Source organism: Crocodylus porosus, unplaced genomic scaffold (assembly GCF_001723895.1).
Source record: "Crocodylus porosus isolate Cpor-Errol unplaced genomic scaffold, CroPor_comp1, whole genome shotgun sequence".
Taxonomy (NCBI): Eukaryota; Metazoa; Chordata; order Crocodylia; family Crocodylidae; genus Crocodylus; species Crocodylus porosus.
This window is the reverse complement of record NW_017728918.1, coordinates 3,351,360-3,366,309: the sequence shown is the minus strand read 5'-3', so window position 1 is coordinate 3,366,309 and position 14,950 is coordinate 3,351,360. Positions and strand designations below refer to the sequence as shown.

Sequence of the window (14,950 nt, the reverse complement as noted above, 5' to 3'; positions counted from 1 at the left end):
TTATAAACCAATTCAACTTACCATGTAACAGATTTAACATTTAAAGATACATTCAATCTCATGAGGTCTATGTAGAGACAGGTATTAGGCTTCCATCAAGACTGCTCCTTTAAACCAAGGTAATGTCCTTTAATTGTTTATTGAAGCGCATTTGCGAACGTTGTAGCTCAGCACTTCCTTTACAGCAGGAATGATTTTTCCCTGGTTACCTGTTCTTTGTGTTTCAAATGCTGGTGCCATGAAACAGCTGTTCCCAGTAAGTGCCAACTGTGATGGGCCTGCAAAGCCAGATAAAGGGATTAACAAGTTGGATACTAACATTGCTCTTGCAACCACATAGGAAAATGACTAATTATATACTATGCCCTACAGCATCACCGTAAACCATGCAATTCAAACTAGACCCAGGCTTGTGACTGCATTATTCGAAACACAATCAGTTATTTCTAGATGTTTAGCTTCACTGGCAAAGGCATTGTGACAATAAATCACTTCACATTTGCAAAGTACTCGGTTGGTAGTGATGACCACCACCAAAAAGCCCACCAGAAAATGAATAATACTGTCTTCGGAACAGGATTTGGATAACGGTCAGTAAATAAGTCTTTGGGCAATATAATGAACAAGGAGGAGAAGAGCAAAGTGAGCACCAGGCATTCGCTACACAAAAAAGGTAGGAGGAGCTGTGTAGAAAAAATAATGTGTAAAATCATTCATGAGTCTATCATAATCCAGACATACAAGGAAGCCCATATAAGATTACACAGGCAACCTTCATTCTGCCAGGTCCCATTCTTTGAGGGCGTGACTTTGAAACCTTTAAAATTTTCTTTGAAGTCGAAAGACCAGAATTTCTATCGTGAGGCATCCAGCGAGTCACCTGAGTCAGGAGCAAGCTTGGGACGTTTTAGATCAGGGATGCACAACATACAGCTCACAGGCCACATGCAGCCTGCAAGGCACATTTCAACGGCCTGCTAGATATTAATCGTTAAAAGCATTTCATTAGAACAAAAAAGATTTGAAAAGCCAAATGGGAAGTCCAGTGTCCCTGCCCTTGCACAGCACTTCATCAATATGGGCCTGAACTGGAATATGGGGCCCAGTTTCTCCACCTCCAAATGAGCTGAGGGCAGCCACGCATCGGGAAGCGTACCTTGCACATGGCCCTCCGGGAAGTTTGAGGCGTGTAGCCCTGCAGGATAACAGGCTATCTTCCTCCACGTAACTACCACGAGAAGGGAGGAAGACACAGGGTTTTGCTGTTCTTTTCTGACAAGAAACTGCTGGATACGAATGCTGCCTTCCACGGCAGGCTTTGGAGAGGAACGCACTCGCACGTACGCAGATTCACGCATTTATTCCCCTAATGTGTCCTTGTCCTACCTCTGCCCGACTCCCAGTCCTAGTACCAGCCTCTGTTTCACAGGCTTTTTACCCCAGTCCCAGTCTCCCTGCCCAGTCGAACATAGTCTGCTCCTCAGGATTCACTATCTTGGTCCCTCCTTGTGTTTCCTTCCACAAGCTTCTTGCTCGGCCATTCCCGGTTCCCACCAAACACTGAATATTCCTTTCCAGCGAGTGCCGGTTGCCCCTCACCATCAGCTATATCCTTGTCCTCAACTTCCAGTTAACTCTCACTCGGTCTTTCCTTCTGTCTAGGTTCCTAGTCCAAATTGACTCAATTTAGGCGCTTGTACACATGACGGGGGTTTAAGCCCCAAGGTTTTATCCTATGCCCGTAAACTGCAACGGTGGGACAGAATAAAACCTAAAATGTTTCCATTTTCTGTCATGTTACAGCGAGGGGCCCGATCCTTTTTTGTGTTTTTTTTTTGTCAGAGCTGGAGCCTGCCCACGGCCGGGGGATGAGCTGCCAGCGGACCGAGCAGCAGGGGTCCCAGTCCTTGCCTCCACAGCAGCAGCACCCCCAGGGCCATCCAGGTGGGCTGCTACTGGGCTGCGTGCTGCCCCAGCTTGGAGGCAGCACCCAGCCCGATCCAGCTTTTCTCCGATCCCGCCCGGGGAACCGCACCTGGCTGGCTTCCAGCAGACGGGCTCAGGGAACACTGGATTGATCCAGGTGCTGCCTCCAAGCTGGGGCAGCACCTAGCCCGCTAGTGGCCTGCCCAGGTGGCCCCAGGGGGCTCCACCACTCCGGGGGGGAAGGACCAGGACCCCCGCAGCTCAGAGGCCATTCAGCCTGCTGGAAATTCACCCCCTGGCCACGTGCAGGCTCTGCTGGGGAAAAAAAGGATTGGGTCCGTCACTGCTTCTGCTTCCATCAGGCACCTGCTGAAGGCAGAAGCAGTGAGAGGCCTGATCCTTTTTTTCTGCAGAGCCTGCCCACCCCTCCCATGGCCGGGGGGTGAGCTGACAGCTGCATTGTTGCAAAGTGCAACTCTGCAAACTAAACTACATTCGGATGTAGTTTAGTTTGTAACTATGCAAAGTCATTTTAAACACCCAGAAGTCTTGCACGTGTACACTGTGATGCCATTAAGCCACACAAAGTGACATTTTCATCATGTGTACATGTTAATGGTGTCATGTGTACAAGAGCCCTTCAAGCCCAGATTTTGTCTGTTCTCCATCTAAGTGAGGTGGCCTCCATCCCCAGGCTCCCAAGACTTAGTATGGAGAGCAGTGAGGGCATAGGAAAGACTCTTTCTCCGTTCTGAGTTCAGATGCCAGACCTAAATACAAGTCGATCTTGCAGCAGGGCAGAGTTGTTAGTTCGGGGTAAATTCCACCCAGGCCCAGGCTGGAGCATGCTCTATGTTACAGGAAACTTTGGGTGGCTCCTAATACCTCAGAAGACTCAGTGCTTGTGAACTTTGATTTTTTTTCAAAGGATGATAGTTTGGCCAAGTCTGCACAGATTTTTCACGTGCGCGGCAAAAGGATTATGCCTGACGGAGCTCCAACCTTTGTTTAAGTCCCTGCGGCACAGCATGGTGGAGCTAGAGCAGTTCAAAAAAGAGGTTGCCAGAATTTCATACAGGCAAAACAATGTAGCTCCCGCCCCGCCCCCGGTTTCGTTCTCAGTACCATTTTGGATGAAATGTTTAAAAAAAAAAAAAAAAAAATTCGTCTTGGGTAGACACTTGGCATAGAAAATTGCAGTCCGATCAGTTTAAGTTTGACAGGTAGCAGCCACCGAAAATAGATCCATACAATGGGAAGTGTCAGGCTACTTTAGTAACACGCCGTACTACCAACTTTGCCGTATGCAGGCACAGTACGTATGCATTCGCACACACACAACTTTCAGGTTTGCACCACAGAAATATAAAGACAGATGAAAACTGCAGCATAACCGGTTCTAGATCCCAAGTGTCCACATGCCTCTTAAACACCCCGAGAGGAACTGCTTTAATCACCTAAGTACTGCAAGAAATAAACACGTCTTTTAATTGCCAAAAGGTGCCAGAGCAGTTCATAAAAGTCACAAGCACCTTGAAACCATTTGAAATTCTGCCTTTGTCATGTTTCCCCTTCGGCCAAGCAGTTGCCAAGTTAATGGACAAGATTACAGCTACTCTGAATAGCCTGGCAGGAAATATGAGAAATTACTTAATCAAAAATAGGCAAGCCTTCGAACTATATATAAAGAGAGATTTCCACTGAAAAGTCCAGTCTTCGTATTCCTAAGCCTTCTGTGCTGTCACTCCATTCACAAGTATTAAATTCTTCACCTAAAAAAAAAAAAAGAAAGATTAACATTACAAACAGCACAGTTTTTAATATAAGCTTACACTGGAGACCTTCAGTGCTCAGTGCCTAGTTCCTGCTACTAATGTTCGTATACCTTGGAAGCCATTACAACCTGCAAAATATATCAAGTCATCTCAGCTTCGGGCAAGACTACTGAAAGCAGGGGAAAGAGCCATGGTTTCTCCTTGGTTAGTTTCTGCACTGAACCATGTTTGATGAACTCCATCCTGCACTAAGTGAAATCTCCCTTTCCCAAGAAGCAAGCAAAACTGAACCACAAGCAACTGGGCTCCAGGCGGGAATCGCTGGGAAATGTTCTGTGGCTTGTTTGATGCAAGAGGTCGAACTAGAAGATCAGAGAGGCTCGCTGCTGGCCTTAAACCCCATCCCTTGGTGTTGAGTTATTTACCAGGCTTTTAGGAAAAGGAAGAGGAATCGACTTGCATTAAATAAAGACCCACCCCTAAGCTTGAATGTATTTTTAGAGTTAGCCTTCTCTCAATAAACCACTCCTTAAAACTCTCCTTTGCAATGATGTCTCCAAAAACTTGACATGGGCTAAATAGCTGATGTGCTAAAGCGAAGAGCTATAACCTGAACAACATTTTCTCATTGTTTCCTTAATTCCTTCCGGTTTCTCTGCACCCATCTGCTGCAGACTGCAAGTCCTTTGGAGTAGGGGATTTTGGTTTTTGCTCTGTGTTTGAACCTAGCACCATGAGTACCTGGACCATGACTAGGACAAGTAGCATGATAATACAAAAGAATAAATAAGAAAAATAAGGGTTGGGGGTTTAGTAGTGTTCTGAGGGGAAAGAGGCACACCCCCTAGTCCTCATTTGGGGGGTTTATAACCAAACTTCCCCAAAGTGAAGAGGCTGTTCAGATGCAGAAGTTGCTTTAACCCAGGGGTGGGCAATTACTTCGGCTGGAGGGCCACGTAATGAGTTTTGGTGAGCTGTTGAGGGCCACAAGGATAGCCCCACCCCTTGATAGCTGCCCTGCCCCATAGTTGCCATCTTGAGACTGGAAGTCCCACCCCTAATTCCTGAACTTTGCCACCGGAAAGCCATTCCCTTCCCTGCAAACGTACTTCTTTTGGCAAGGGGGTTTGCCATCTTGGAACTGGAAAAAACAAATTGTATACTATAAACCAAACAGCTGCATTAACATGTTTTAATTTTATTTCAAAAAATATTTTTGTCCTGATTTGTGTGTGTTTGCATCACGGACATAAAGGTGATTGGATAATAGCTCAAAATAAAGTCTTATTCTTGTATATTGTGGGGGTTGTGTGGAGGGGTGGGGGGGTACAGGTGGGTGGGTATAAGGTTTGTGGGGGGTTATGAGTGTATGTGGGGTATGGGGGAGGCTGTAGGTATGTGTGTATGTGTGGGGGTGTGGAGTTTGGCGGGGTATGGGCAGGTGCGTATGAGGGTTGTGGGAGTTATGGGTTTGGATGTGTGTGTATATGGGGTGGGAGAGCAAGTGGGTGTGTATGGATGCATGAGGGTGTGGGTGGGTATGGGGTTTGTGGGGGACAGTGGGTGTATGGTGGGAGTTGCAGGGTATGTGGAGGGAGATGGTAGCTGGGCAGGTATGTGACAGGGCTGTGGGTGTGAGATGCACATGAGGGGGTGTGGGTGTATGTGTATGGTGGGGTGTGCACTTCCACTTGGGACCCCTCCCTACAAACAGGCCCACCCATTATGCACAGTCCCTGCCAGCAGCAGCAGTGAAGCCCCCCAGTAGCTCGTGGTCCCAGTGAGCCCCAGGACTGAGCATGGCTGAGCCGCTGGCTCCATCACACAGGGCTCACAAACCCAGGCCTCACACTTCCAGGGAGAGAGCTACACAACGAAACCGGCCATGCAGGTCATGGGGGACACTCAGCTGGGGAGGCAAGGAGAGGGGTGGAGCCAGCCTAGCTCCATAATGTGGAGCTCCCCACTGCTCCCCATGATCTGCACATGGCGGTGAGCGAGGTCAGGCAGCCAGGGCTATCTCACGAGGCTCCCCGCAGAGGCACACAGCTCAGGCAGAGAACCCAGGTACTGCACGCAAGCCTGAGGAGCCCTGTGCAATGGAGACAGGGAGACCCCGCGCTCCTGCTGGCCCTGGCCCTATGCTCCTGCCATCCCACCCTGGGGCCTGACACAGGCCCCACGCTGCTGCCCAGCTGCCGCTGCACTCCTGCCTAGTGCCTGCCCCTACACCATTACTGCCACCCTTCACCTGCCCCCAGTCACTGCTGCCCCTCACTGCCCTTTCCCCATCTGCCATCCCTGTTTCCCTACCTGCAGGGCTGGGGTCAGGGCTGTCCTGCCGGAGAGGGTGCAAGCGCAGCCTGTGCTGCCCCCACGGGAGTGAGCAGGGCTCACCCCATGCAAGCACAAGAGGGACAGCCCGGAGCCGGGCCGGAAACAGTGAATCGGTAGGCTTCCGCCTGCAGGCCAGATGAAATTGCTTGGCAGGCTGGATTCAGCCCATGGGACATATTTTGCCTGCCCCTGCTTTAACCTATGAACAGAGCAAGGTATATGATCCCATGAAGCTGGGCAATGGATCTGGACTCCTTCGACAATCTTTTGCTCCAGCATTGTTTCTAGTCCCAGCATGTGCAAATTAACTGCCCCAGCACCCACCACCTCAGGGTTTGCAACTAGAAATACTCAGAGTAAAGCTGTTCTTACCACTTTTCCAGTCAGGTGCCCACTTGCCTTCTGCAGGGAACCACACAAAACCTCTTAAGATAGTGGTATCCTACAGGATTTTAAGCCCAGTGTTGCAGACCTAACAAGGCTGGCTAATTCAAATCTGACCTTCAGGCTTTTTAAAATGTGCTCATCTCACTGTTATGGAGAATTATAAGGATGACATTCAGACATGGATTAGCACTAGCAATGGTCACTTTCAGGAGGGGAGAGGAGAGAGTGAGTGACTTTATTGCTGTTGCTCAAAAAAGTGGGGAGTTTACATGACAGAAGAATTTTTATATCTTCAGAGGGGTGTCCAGATAACAGGCATTCAACACCAGGGCAGTGAGCCCAGTTTCATTCCATTCTGTGCCATGGCACACACAACAGCCTTTAAAATCGTGACTGCAGTTTTCCAAAGAAGTCAGTGTTGTTGGTGGTAAACACGTCATGAACTCCAGTGGGAGTACAATTAGGCTTCAGCTGAACTCTCCTGAAAAAAATCTCACTGAAAAAGAATGTATTTAATTTTTTGGCCTGAGTACAGCACTAGGATCCAGGCTTCTCTGAAGTTCAGCTGCAGCTGTATTGTCTCCAGCTTGCTTTGCAATTGCTGTCCTTACTATTCACATCTGTAAAATGGAGTTAATGCTATTTAACTCTGATGAATGTTAAAAGAATGTATTTGGCTTGGGTTCATAGGAAGCATTGGGGTTTATAGAAAAGGCTGAGAATAGAAGTTATTGTGAATTCTTTTGATTGGTTGTCTATGCAGCTGAATTTTAAGCCATGCCTCCCAAGAAACAGGATTGATAGGATATAGCTGTTATTTGCAAAATGTGGGTAACTTGTTCAAATAAGCTCAAGAGCAGAAGAATATTAGGTAGCCATGGATGTCTGGAGTGTCATTTATTGAATAACCGTGACACAAATCGCCAAGGTGCAAGCATCTTTAATGTCCATTCAAATCAGTGAGACTAGGGAACTACTTAAGACCTTGGAGAAATCAAGCCATTAATTGTTACTACTCACACTTTATTCCAGCTTGGTGGTAGGAGTAAGAGCTTGTTTGTGGTTTCACAATAACATTTTTAAAGAGCCCTTTTTTGCTCATCTTCATTCAATCTATGCTGATTAAATGAAATTAAGACATTTGTCTCTCATACAGGAAAAACAAATGCCTTTTTCCTGTTGACACCAATTTTGGGGGATCCTCTTGTGACACTAAATAATGAATCAATAATAATAAGGTGTTCTTCAGGTCTCTAGTATCTTGCTTCCTGAAGGTTCCCAAAGCACTTTCCAAATGTATGCATTTAATTTTGCAAAGCCTTCATAGATTTTGAGGGCAGAAAAGAACATTTAGATCATGTAATCTTCTCTCCAGCATTACACAGATCATAAAAACAGGAACAACACTTCAAAAAATCTTTGCACAGACCACAAAGCAGCAATCAGCTGGGAATGATGTATATATTGGTTTCCTAAGGAAGGACACAGCCCTAGCCTTCGAAGCCACCTCGTACCATTTCCAGGTCCCTGGGTCGGCGAGGCCCATGAATATCAACCATCGCTGACCTTGCAGGGAAAACAGCAGCAATATAAAGGTACATACAACACTGCAGAACAGTTTGTCGCAGGAAGTGTTTTACCTTGTTCAAAGAGAAATTTTCAGTCAGAAGGAAGTGATCCCCAAAGGTAAAATATTGTGGTAATCCAGGTGAAGATACAACTGTCTTTGGGATTTGGTGCCTGTTTCCCAAGGAGCCAGGGGCGGGCAGGGTTTGGGTGATACAAATTTGAAGAAAGATTTTCTGTTGCCTGTAAAAAGGGGTCGGAGTGAAATTACAGGTCGTTTCTAACCCAAGCTGGGAGCAGCTATCATAAAAGAACTTCCTTTTCCTTCCCAGTCCACTATTATCCGGACACCCCCCATCCCTTCCAGAGTCCAGCACAAACGCCAAACGCATGCAGACATCAGATGCAAGTCTCGTCAAAACGATGGGTCCTCCAACAACCCCCTGCTCACTTAGCTCAATGCCCCAGCAGGGAATCACGTGTCAGTGGTGAGGGGGGAAAATGTCACCTCTGGAGGCAAAAAACAGCTTCCTCCGTGCTGTCTTATGCAAGTTCTTACTTATTTGCCTGTAGCCTGACAGCTATTCGACAAGGGTGAAAGAAGACCAATAGATGCTGGAAAAGGAGAAGAAATTCAAACTGAACGGAGACATGAACTGAGTATAACGTATCACTGAACAGAGGCTGGAGAGAAGGGAGTGAGCATTTGGGGTTATAAATTGGCTGTTCTCCACCCTTGTGCAAAATTCAGAGAGGGAAACCGCGTGGGGTTTTGTTTTTTTTTTTTTTCCACTGAGCAAAGGATGAGGCACAGCCCCTTAATTAGAGAGTGAAAGTCCCTTTTGAAACCTAAAAAAAAAAAAGACTTGATGTTCCAATCAAAGTTTTAATTCGGGTACACAGCAGAAAAATGAGAACAGCTGCGAGAAAGAGCTGAGAGGCAAGATTTTTTCGATTTGAAGCTGGAAGTTTGGGATATTTGGCCATTTGCAGGATCTGTCATTGTTTTCCAAGATAGGTTGATTGTTTTTTCTTGCTCCCAGTAGAACTTATTACATGAAAATCAGTTTAATTGCCCATGCCTTTTTCTCCATGGAAATGCACAGTATCCATTCCATAAAAGCATTGTAGTGCAACAGCTTTATCTACGCTACATCTCAGTATCTGTCATAACATATGTGAACTCTCTGCAACGACCAGAATACCATCTAGAGTAATGCCTTTTCCCCCTAATCAGATACCACAAAGCACTGAAGCAAGGTAGAAAAAAAATGTCTAAGACTCACAGTCTTGCTCTGGATACCTGTATGGGGCAGGGCTGTCATTGGTTTACACGGGATGTACATCTCTGGGACTTTTAATTCCTGTAAGGGATAGACTTGAGCTGCAGGGGCTGGAACCAGCTCAGATTTGGATCTAGTGTGCCGAAGTGTTATTGGTTTGGGTCATTATAGAAAGAGGAGATTGGGACTATAAAGCTCCCGAAGTTTGGAGGCAGGGTTCTTTCTTTGGGTAGAAATGATAAAGCTCCAACATTTGGAGTTGTTCAGAACAAGAGGTTGCTCAATTCAGTTTTTGGGATGAAGGAGCACCATTTTTAGCCTGCCTCAACCCTTCCTGTTTTCAGCTGCTACCAGAAGCAGAAAAGCTCTGTGCCTTGCATGGCAGCTATATGCTTGCATCCAGCAGTGGAATATGGCCCAAACCAAGCGGAGAGGAAAGGTAACCAAACATTTCCAATGCCCCCCCCCACCCTCCAAAGAGTTTCAGGTTCAGTTCAAGGTTTCAACAAAGACTTTGGGTCCCTTCTCATTTCTTGCAAACCTATTTGCCCATCCCTCGTTGCAACAGCACATCTGGAAATGCTACAGCAAAGGCCCTGCCAGCACTTTCATTATAAGCCCTCCTGTTTGCAGGGTTTTGTAACTTTTCCTGAAAAAATCCAATAGCATGAGGCTGAAACTTGATATAAAGGTTCTCAGCTGGGGACCGGTTTTTTTTTTTCTGTGTTGCAATATTTCAATGAAATCCAATCAAACCATTTTTCAAGTCAAAAAAGAATATAAACAGGGTTTCTTATGGTGGGGACAAGAGGAACCTTTTTTTTTTTTTTTTTTTTTGCTCATGTGGTTTCTAATCTTCCCCCCCCTTATTTACAATCCATGGATGGAAAATATTGCAGGTAACAACAATCTTCATATCTGGCAGATGCTCAAGATTAAAGTTTCATTACAACCTTTGGTGGGGCCAGTCAAAGGAATGCAAAAATCTAGGCTGCATATGGGATGCTCCTGGTCATGGCACCTACTCTGAGGCTGGAGTATGGGTGAGGAAGAGCAGAAAGAATCAGTAATGTCCAGTGATTTCTTAGTAAACATCAAAAGGAGGAGGAAAGGCTGGAGACTCTGGGATACACACAAAGCATTAGGAAGCCGAGTTGCAAGGAAGAAGAGGTGGTGGCTCTCTAGGAGGACATGATACCCACCAGGAGGTTAGCCAGAGAAGACATCATCCAAAAAAATCTTTGGGAATTATTTGCATTACAGCAGCAAAGGTCAGGCTCCCACCTGCTTGCCCTTTTCTGTCCTTATGACTGCTACACTCTTTACTGCAGTCTTTGTTTTCTTGCTTTGTTGCAGCAGGAGCGGTGGGTGGTTCCCCCAATCCAAACTCGCCCCTCGCTGGCTCCTCCCTTAACTTGGAGGACTTTCAGCTATTTAAAAAAAATCTTTGAAACCCAACTACTTCTCTATCACTTTTCTATTTCAAGTAGTCATCCTCAATCAGTACTCCAAATCCAGCTCCAAGAAGAGGGAGGCATGGGGAAAACACATTTGGATTTTTTTTTCTATCAACATAGATGAACCAGAATAAAACTAGACTGAATCTTAAAAGAACCAGATTGAGTCTTCAAGTCACAGATCTGAAAGTGAGCCAAACTGGGATCTCTCTAAGGCCAGTTAGTGCCATTGTACAAGTCTATGGCGAGACCTCATCCAGAATACTGTGTACACTTCTGATAACCCATGCTCAAGAAAGATGAATTTGAGTACAGAGAAAGACTATTCATATCAAGGGAACAGACAGCCCTTTCTGCAAAAAGGAGGATAAAGTCGCTTGGCCTGTTTAGCCCATAATCAAGGGATAACAGGACATCTGACTGCTGTCTATAAACATGTTAGGGGGGTGTGCCTAATTATGCTAAAGTATAATGCTGGCCCAAGAACAAATCTATACAAATCAGCCATGAATAAATTTAGGCTGTAACTTAGCAAAAGGTTTCTGTCCCAGCACTGGGCGGCCTCCTGGTAGGTGTTGTGGGGGCAAGAACCCTCAGCACCTTTAAGATGGAGTAGGATAACTTTATGAAAGGGACGATATGACATCAACGTGTTTCAGGAAATTAAGTGGATCCCATCATCACAAAGTTAATGATTAGACATTCAAAAGTGTCTAGGTTTTGCTGTTCACTCTCTTATTACAACCTGATCAGTCTATGAGAGGTTTGCTTCCATGTAGGGAAATGGTTACAGCAAGTAATGAACTACTCGGAGTCCAGCAGTCTTTGATCTGCAAAATACAATAATGCAACTGTCTTGAGATCATAGTTTGAAGAGTCATCTCAGCGCAGAGTAACAAGGAAGGCATGTTTACATCTGTAGACTTCTAAAAGAAGGGGACAAGGTAGCCCACAAGATAAATGATGCGAGTTACACATTAAATCCTAGCTAGTTACCGACATGGAGCCCAATCGGGTTCTTCCTCGCTCGAGTCCGTTACTTCTGCTACATTGCTGTAATCCAAGAACACGGATACCAGAGACAGCCTGGTCCAAATCATATACACACATGATGAAAAGCATTATTCCCCACACCAGCTCTGATGGGACTCTATGCATCATCTCTCTCCTTCCTGACCTGTCACTTATTACCACCTCAATCTGCTGTTGATCACTTCACGAGACTCATGTTCATTCAGTGAAATTGTACACAATGTACAATGTTAAACACATAACTATGCACTGGTCTACTGTCTGGCAAAGCCTTAAAGACCTTTGTGAAATCCAAGAAGATTACTCTTAGCACGTCAGCCCTTGTCTGCTCTCAGCTTTATATCTTCAAAAAATTCCACCAGATTTGTCAGACAAGATTTTCCTTTCCAGAAACTATCCCAGTCACTTTATATCAGCTCATATTTTTCCAGATGTTTTGTGATCTCATCCTTTACTAATGTCTCCAAAATCTTACCTACCGTCAAAATCAGACTTCACTAAAAACCAGTAAGTCCCTGACTTCACCTTAGTCCTCTTCCTATGGATTGGGGTCATATTTGCTCTGTTTCAGTCCCTTAGTACTTCCTCTCATTCCAATAAGCTATTAAGTCTGCTTTATTGGACCAGTATCTTTTTTCATCATCTCTTTCATGAGATTCAGATGTAAGCAGTTGAGCCCTAAAGCTGTCTCCTTTTTTCCAGTGGACTTTTGTCTTTTGGTGTCCTTTATCTTAGCAGTGTTATGCATTGGTGGCGTGCAGGGGGTGCATGCGGGTGCACGTGGACCCCCTTGAGCTTGGCGGTGCACCCCCTGCAAAAAGTGCTGTCAACACTGCCAGTGGCACGTGCGGGTGGTTGCCTCTTGCCACCCCCCCATCCTCGCCGGTGGTGTCTATGGGCATTCCCCAATCATGCTGGCCGCTGTTGGCAGCGGTATCTGCAGGTGGTCGCCAACCTCTGATCAGTGCTCGCCACCCCGGCCCCCTTCCGATCCCCCCTCTCCCCGCTAACACTGCCGAGGCCAGCTGCAAGGGCTCCCCGTTCAGCCCACCATGGCTGTGGCTACCTATGGGAGCTCCCTGCTCACTGCCACCACACCCCCACCACCGCCGATGCCTGCGGGGGGTCGCCGTGCCCCAGAGCCTCCAGGGGCATGTGGCATTCATGCTGTTATGAGTCCTTTTCGAGAGGGTTCACCAACACTGACTTATCACTGCTGTTTGCTTGAAAGCTGGAGAGCTGAGGTTCAATCCAGGCAGTATTGGGGTAACAATGGTAAGCAGTTTAGGATAACTCCTGAGACAGGTTCTGTAAACCATCACCATTCAGTTTTAAGCCTGAAATACATAATCAAATCAAGCTGGGGACAATTAAAGATAATTAGTATCAGATTGCCATCACACTTTATGGGAGCCCATACATAGCTATCTCATTTCAGTTGCCCAAATTATTAAAAACTTTGTCATGGTTGGCAGCCTCAGCAGAATATCCATGTCTGATGGCCATAGTGTGAGATGAGGATCTGGTCACCCGCAAGAAACTTGATACTTGGAAATAACCTGCTCTTTCCATTTTGGGAATGTCTTCTAAAATTGAATGGCAATGAAACCAATAGATCGCTAAATAATTGCTTTAAAATCCTGTAACACTTAACAGAACTCCATTTTATAGGGCCAGAGGGGATTCCAGTCCTCAATACACAATTTGTTGGCAAGGCCAGCCTATATTTTCTACTTCCTAGTTTTTGTAACATACTGAGACAGCAGCTGTATTCACAGATAGCAGGAAATTGGTATATGATGACAGACCTGGATCTGGGGGGGGAGGGCAATGATGCAGTTGCACCCTCCCTTGGAGTCTTTCTCCACCCAGCCTTTAAAATCACCTGCCCGGGTGGGACAGCAACATTTCTATCTAGGCAGCACTGAGGGAGTCAATTGACTTCATGGCTCATTATAAGCTACCTAATCCCTGCTAGTTTCTCTTCATTTCCCAAGTGTTAATGACCCTCTCTCTTTTCTAATGGACTTGATGTTCCATTATCAAGCTATCCTTCTGCAAATTTGCTATCTGATAGCCAGTCCTGGTAATATCTCTCTTTGGTTTCACAGCCCTGCAGAATGTTTTTAGCTCTAGCTAAAAACCTTATCTCAGGGGTGGTAATATTAATTCTGGTGTGGAAACGACTGACAATGAAGTGTTGGATGCACTGTCAAGATGCTTGGTAAGAGTAGATTTTGTTTTACAAATCTGAATAAGAGATGCACATTTAACTATAATGACTACAGGACTACAATAACTTATTTTGATTTTTTTTGCCTGGTTTGTTGTGTTTTTTTATACTTTATATGTAATCTAGCAAATTAGTAGACATTCCTATAAAATTAGTTTGTTTTTACTTTAATCCCTAGTATATTAGTAAAGCTTCTAGTTTCTCTTTATTTGGAGAAAAATATGTGTAGGGTTATATGTGATGGTGTACCACACTATCTGCACTGCGCCTCTCCCCTTTTCAAGATCTTAGATCCACCCATGTATGCTAAGCACCATTTTCAGTTACCTTGGTGGTAACATTTATATGTTTTGTAGGTTTTTTTGGCAGACACGGTGTCAAGTCCCATGTTCTTCTTTAAGTCAGGTGATTGTAGAAGAACTTCAGTTTCTAATGATGTTTCTAGTCATCCTGGTCACAGAAAGAAGCTCAAAAGTGCCAGTTCCTTCTTAATCCCAAATATGGCAATCAGTCTGACCCTGAGCAGAGGAGTAAGACCCTCTAATCAGGAATCCCTGGGTTTCAGTCCCAAGAGGAGCACTGGCATACCCCAGCCAAAAATCACTAGCCTTGGCTGCAGTCAACACCCGGGCTAAGTACAGACAATCAAAAAGCCTGAGACTGAATCAATTCAATCTTTGCAGGTTAATCTGAGCTGCACAGATTGAACCGATGAACAAGTGAACAGACATTCACTTTTGATTCTGGAAATGCAGCTACATGCCTGCAGTGGCCCAGGCCAGAATTGGGGGGGGGGTGGTAAAGTACACCTCCCGGCTCGCCTGTAGCAGACCACTTGAGCCAAGGCTAGCCTGCCCACCCTGTGAGGGGGGGCAGGGTTTGTGAGGGAGGTGCAAAGCATCTTGGGATGCTGGGGGACTGTGAGTTAACTTGAATCTGGAAGGGATCTGGGAC

The 14,950-nt window shown here is 45.8% G+C and overlaps 1 long non-coding RNA gene across 1 annotated transcript; it reads left to right on the top strand.

The window, feature by feature from the left end:
- The first annotated feature begins 1,029 nt into the window (after positions 1 to 1,029).
- LOC109312167 lies at positions 1,030 to 14,618 on the top strand. Its single transcript, XR_002101705.1, has 3 exons — positions 1,030 to 1,040; positions 2,256 to 2,261; positions 14,508 to 14,618. It is a non-coding gene; the product is annotated as an uncharacterized LOC109312167 (long non-coding RNA).
- The last annotated feature ends 332 nt before the right edge of the window (positions 14,619 to 14,950 follow it).